A 6,711-nucleotide genomic window follows, 5' to 3' on the forward strand; every position below is an offset into this window, starting at 1 on the left:
TCTCATTTATATGTAAAGATTCAATCATAATTTTTTGTCCATGCGGGGTTTCAATTTTTATGGCTTTCCATAGCCACAATGATTTTTGTACCGTAACTGCATATTCTATCCCTTACACCTAAACACGACCATCACAGAAAACTACATTTTCAAAAATGTAAAAAAAAAGTTTTAGCTAAATAAATATATAAATAAAAACACCTTACATTTCCAGAGAGGTGAAGTACTTCTTTATGCAACGATAAAAAACAATCCAAAAAGCAAATAGTTTAAGTTGTCAAACAAAACACCCCCAGATCCTTCAGAGATAAACTACAGTGTGAACTGAAGCTTCAGGATATAGGGTAACAGACCAGATGAGTCTCGGGGGACAATGTCACAGTAAATCTAGTCCGCGTTCCAGAGTACATCCAGAGTTTTATACTAAATTCATTTAAAAGCATAACCTTAAAAGTTTAAATTAGATATTTATATATGTCAATAAAAGTTTTATTAAAATCATATCTTCTATTTATCTTCTTAGAAGACTTATGTATTATTTTTACTAAACAGCGTCTGTTCAAAAACTTTAGATGGTTGAAAAACTGTACTTAGGCGTCTTAGATCTTATTTATACAAAAATATTTCAAACAGTATTTTGTCCATACAACATGTTGTCAAAGTTTGTCACAATGTTTTGTTGTTGCGTTATTTTTAAGAAATCCGAGGACTCTACGTTGCTCTTATTTAGACTAAGTTGTATCATCAAGTTAAATGTAAATTTGCAAATCCAAATGATAGGAAAACTTTATGATAGGAAAGTACGGACAGCGCCTTTGACCAAGCCTCTACATATGGGGCACTTGCGTAGAGAAGGCGCACATTCTTTGCACACAACTAGGTGACCACAGGGGATGAAGACAATGTTCACTTCCTTATCCATGCAAACTTTGCATGTGCGCTCCTCTTGAAGTCTTCTTAACTGTTCCTCCATAGGCAAGTCTGAAAGATCTTGACTCGGTGATGCAGCTTCATTTGTCTGGGCCATCAGTTCTCTCAGCAGGCAGACATCATTCTTCTTGATCCAGTTGCGGAAGACCTCTGCTGCTGCATTTCCTTTCGACAGGACTAACTCAATGAGCTGCCCTGTCTGCTGCTTGACTGTAGTGTAGTTACGAATAATGTCATACTCTTAATGTCTGGTCCATTAAGCACTGCACACTTTTTAGCCGCTGTGACACGGCAAGATGATGTTTCTTAAGAAAAGTAAGAAACTTACTTTCTCGCTCCTCCTCTCTCTTCTCATCTTCCGCACGTAGTAAATCAGACACCAATTCTTGAACGGTTTTGTAATTTTCTCCACTTGCGAGAATTTTGCTTTGAACGGTTTGCTTCACCACAGGATTGTTCATCATCACTGCATCTTCTCCAGGACCCAGGTGTACAGCAGCTGGATCAACAAATTCTCTTGAGTCGCTGTCTCCATTAGTCAATAGCTGTTCAAATAGTCTTGGAAATCTTGCTTGAATCTGATGAACAAACTCTTGGCCCTTTTCTTGCAACAGGTATTCACATCTTGGAAACCACTTAGCATGTTCTCTCCATGGATCATCACCAGACTCCCAACATCTGAGTCCACCATCACAACAAAAGCACTTCACGTCATCATTACGACCAACATAGTAAAAACCAGCCTTAGCCAATTGGTCTGGTCGAACAGTTATTCTTGAGGGCCAGTTGACAAATGTGAGCAACCTTTCTTCACACTGTTGCATTGCCGATCCATTGGAAAGGCCGCCACCAGATAAAGGTACATTATCTGCACGGTCACCTTGAACAAAGCGGCAGTTGGGGTAATGCCTCTGGTGCTCTGATGCTGCCCGATCTCCCGGTTCCCAGTTGCTAAGCTGGCCTCCACAACTGAAGCAAGCCACTCTGTCGCCCTGGCCAACGTAGTAGAAACCACTTTTGGCAAGCTCAGCTGGAGCTAATGTAGCAAGAGTCCAATTCTGAAAGGTGTCAAGGCGTTCCAGTTCCCGACGCATGCCAGGATTGTGACAAGTCGGAGGTCGCTGGTGAGACATATCCTCAACTCCACGGGAGGAAATGGGGCTGGAGAGGGCCAGGTTGCTGAATGCCGTGTTTAAGTAACCCACCTGCTCCTCCATTTGGCTTGAAAAAGATGCCGTGGCGGTTGATGTTACGGCTGTCGCAGGGTTGGAAAGCTGTAAGATGGCTACGTTGCGAAGCGGGGGAAAAGGCAGAGTGAGAGGACGACAGGAGGTTTGCTGTGGCGGGTAAAAATGTGACCACAGGGTGTGTCCACTCAAGCCCTTCTCTCTGCTGGACATCCCATGACTAGTGTCTAGTCGTCCATGACAGAACACATAATCTTATTAAACTTATTAAATACCCTCTATGATGCAGGAACCGATGCTAAAAACAAAATCAAACACCACAATTTCAAAAATTTAAAAATCACCACACAATTTCAGGTATTCACATCTTGGAAATGGTTGCCACCTCGGGAATACAGTCATTTAAATGCAGAAATCAAATATTTAAATATTTAATCTTTTAAATCATGTAGTATTTTTAATTATTCTAAATATTATTATTCTAAATATTATCATGTATACTATTATAATACTATTATTATGAGCTCAGACATTTTTTAACCAGATTTTTTTTTATTTCAACATTATACTTTCGAGTATACATTGAAGTAGTGAAGAAAATGATAGATCGGCAGTACATAAAGTAAAACGACGTTTACAGATGGTCTAACCAGAATAGAAAATCTCTGCAGGCTATCATGTTTTGCTCTAGGGTATAGTTGACCAGACTTGCAACTATTTCACCAACGTCAGTTTTTGCATTTTTTGACACCAGTGACATGCAGAGATCTGTTACAAAAGTCCATATAGCGAGTATCTCTGTGATTTCGAATTCGTCACAACATTCACGCAGCACATCCAGAACTTGTTTGAGGATTACGCCGTTCGGCTCTTTGCCGTTAAAAAACATGGGTGTTACATCAGGCCATGGCTTTGTCAAGCCTCTTACGACATCCATTTCATTTTTGAGATGTGTCACACGTTTGGTATCCTGCGCACAATCGTTTTTCATACCACACGCAGCATCGATGATCCTGTGCATCAAGCCAACCATCTGACCTCTAAAATGATCTTTAAACATAGAGTCTAGCGTAGCTCTTAAAGAACACTCTTTGCCCGTGGCGCACTCACACGCCGGATGATACTTGTTCTCCATCCGTTTTTGCGTCGCCATTTTTTCAACTTTTCGAATAGTCCACTATTCGATGATGAAAGATGCTTTTCGTTCCTGGAATGTTCCTGGAATCTCCTGAGCGAGTCCTTGCGGCACAGTCGTCCAGGGTTTGTGCGTTAATGCTCGGAAGTTTGTGTTTTGGGGTCAGAAGCGTAGTTTACGTCAGGTTCAGGCAAACAGGACTTTCAACTTTTTCCTTCAACCTTTGATCAATGAGATGATGTAGTAGCACAGCAGTCCGAGGCTAGTAGAGCTAGAAGTAGAGCTAGAGTGTGCAATGTCCTGAAATATTTATCAGGACAACGATTGGGGTCCGCCCCCTCGCCCCACTGGAGGGGTTGAATAGGGTGTCGTCATCAGGAAAGCCATAAATAACTATGTAAATTATAGTCACGATGCAACAGAAGTAGCATCATGGAGAAGTTATGCATATGCCACCAGAGAGAAGTTTATTATCTTCACTCATTCCAGTTACAAAATCTGATTAAACACTGTATTCAGTTGGCTTTAAGTTAATTTTACCGACTATGAAGATATTAAAGTTCATAGACCTTTAGCGCATTCAAATGTATTGAGTTAAAATCAATATCGCATTAAACACATCATTACTGTGTTTAATAACTTCAATAGTTATCAAGCACCAGCTGATTTAAGTTTTTCTTCAAACAAAAGTAATTTTCTGATAAATCATCGTACACCTACATGTGTGTTTTGTTGTATGCACAGATTTTGAGGGTCGCTTATAGAAAGATGCGTCCTTGTCTTTGTTTCGCGGTATTTTTAAAAACATAGAACCAGAGAACAGAGAACCTTGTGCGGAATTCTATATCCGCATAAAGGGTTAAAATATAAAATATACATTTTAGCGCTATTTAAAAACTAGGACGGTATAATAATAATATAATGTAAATGTCTCACGTGAAGATGATGGTTTAAACCATCATTTTATCAAATCAAGCCAATTCATGTGAATACTGTCGTATATGAACAAAGAGAAGACCTAGAGTTCACTAACACTACAGCTACAGTAACAGTAGGAAACCGATATCCGGGGGAAGGTGTAAAGAAAACGCCATACAAAACATTACAATCACACCCGGCAATACGATAAGTGTTACGCTAGTGATGTTAAAATTTTTTAAACAATTTCAAAACAGGGTGTTTCAGAAGAAATGCAAATAAATGTTACGCGTTAATATTTGGTCTTGTTTCAGAGTCGGTATGGTCCGGTGAAACTTTGATGAGGCCGAGAATAATAACTAGCGACAGTTAAGCTAATGAATCACAGTTGATACATGGTATTTTTATGTGAAAGGAGGGTTGATTCATTTTTTTATTCTGTACCCACCAATACTTTGAGTTTTAGGCATCTGTCTTTTAGGCCCGATCCAGAAAACAGCCGTTGTGTTTTATGTCTTAATAATTGTTCTGTTTTTTATGATCTTCTTTTTATTCGGCATAATTCCGAATGTTTTAATATATCGTAAATTTCAATGGTTAGATAAATCATCTAACTATTATTATATTTATATAATGCGCTGTGCAGTTTCCTACTGTTACTGTAGCTGTAGTGTTAGTGAACTCTAGGTCTTCTCTTTGTTCATATACGACAGTATTCACATGAATTGGCTTGATTTGATAAAATGATGGTTTAAACCATCATCTTCACGTGAGACATTTACATTATATTATTATTATACCGTCCTAGTTTTTAAATAGCGCTAAAATGTATATTTTATATTTTAACCCTTTATGCGGATATAGAATTCCGCACAAGGTTCTCTGTTCTCTGGTTCTATGTTTTTAAAAATACCGCGAAACAAAGACAAGGACGCATCTTTCTATAAGCGACCCTCAAAATCTGTGCATTCAACAAAACACACATGTAGGTGTACGATGATTTATCAGAAAATTACTTTTGTTTGAAGAAAAACTTAAATCAGCTGGTGCTTGATAACTATTGAAGTTATTAAACACAGTAATGATGTGTTTAATGCGATATTGATTTTAACTCAATACATTTGAATGCGCTAAAGGTCTATGAACTTTAATATCTTCATAGTCGGTAAAATTAACTTAAAGCCAACTGAATACAGTGTTTAATCAGATTTTGTAACTGGAATGAGTGAAGATAATAAACTTCTCTCTGGTGGCATATGCATAACTTCTCCATGACGCTACTTCTGTTGCATCGTGACTATAATTTACATAGTTATTTATGGCTTTCCTGATGACGACACCCTATTCAACCCCTCCAGTGGGGCGAGGGGGCGGACCCCAATCGTTGTCCTGATAAATATTTCAGGACATTGCACACTCTAGCTCTACTTCTAGCTCTACTAGCCTCGGACTGCTGTGCTACTACATCATCTCATTGATCAAAGGTTGAAGGAAAAAGTTGAAAGTCCTGTTTGCCTGAACCTGACGTAAACTACGCTTCTGACCCCAAAACACAAACTTCCGAGCATTAACGCACAAACCCTGGACGACTGTGCCGCAAGGACTCGCTCAGGAGATTCCAGGAACATTCCAGGAACGAAAAGCATCTTTCATCATCGAATAGTGGACTATTCGAAAAGTTGAAAAAATGGCGACGCAAAAACGGATGGAGAACAAGTATCATCCGGCGTGTGAGTGCGCCACGGGCAAAGAGTGTTCTTTAAGAGCTACGCTAGACTCTATGTTTAAAGATCATTTTAGAGGTCAGATGGTTGGCTTGATGCACAGGATCATCGATGCTGCGTGTGGTATGAAAAACGATTGTGCGCAGGATACCAAACGTGTGACACATCTCAAAAATGAAATGGATGTCGTAAGAGGCTTGACAAAGCCATGGCCTGATGTAACACCCATGTTTTTTAACGGCAAAGAGCCGAACGGCGTAATCCTCAAACAAGTTCTGGATGTGCTGCGTGAATGTTGTGACGAATTCGAAATCACAGAGATACTCGCTATATGGACTTTTGTAACAGATCTCTGCATGTCACTGGTGTCAAAAAATGCAAAAACTGACGTTGGTGAAATAGTTGCAAGTCTGGTCAACTATACCCTAGAGCAAAACATGATAGCCTGCAGAGATTTTCTATTCTGGTTAGACCATCTGTAAACGTCGTTTTACTTTATGTACTGCCGATCTATCATTTTCTTCACTACTTCAATGTATACTCGAAAGTATAATGTTGAAATAAAAAAAAATCTGGTTAAAAAATGTCTGAGCTCATAATAATAGTATTATAATAGTATACATGATAATATTTAGAATAATAATATTTAGAATAATTAAAAATACTACATGATTTAAAAGATTAAATATTTAAATATTTGATTTCTGCATTTAAATGACTGTATTCCCGAGGTGGCAACCATTTCCAAGATGTGAATACCTGAAATTGTGTGGTGATTTTTAAATTTTTGAAATTGTGGTGTTTGATTTTGTTTTTA

At 38.5% G+C, this 6,711-nt stretch overlaps 1 pseudogene across 1 annotated transcript; it reads right to left on the bottom strand.

Moving 5' to 3' along the window:
• Positions 1 to 241: 241 nt before the first annotated feature.
• On the bottom strand, positions 242 to 2,418 carry LOC309501769 (putative inhibitor of apoptosis; annotated as a pseudogene). Its single transcript has one exon. The product of its transcript is annotated as a putative inhibitor of apoptosis (transcript).
• Positions 2,419 to 6,711: the final 4,293 nt, after the last annotated feature.

This window comes from Leuciscus leuciscus (assembly GCF_965113295.1).
Source record: "Leuciscus leuciscus genome assembly, chromosome: 6".
Classification (NCBI taxonomy): Eukaryota; Metazoa; Chordata; class Actinopteri; order Cypriniformes; family Leuciscidae; genus Leuciscus; species Leuciscus leuciscus.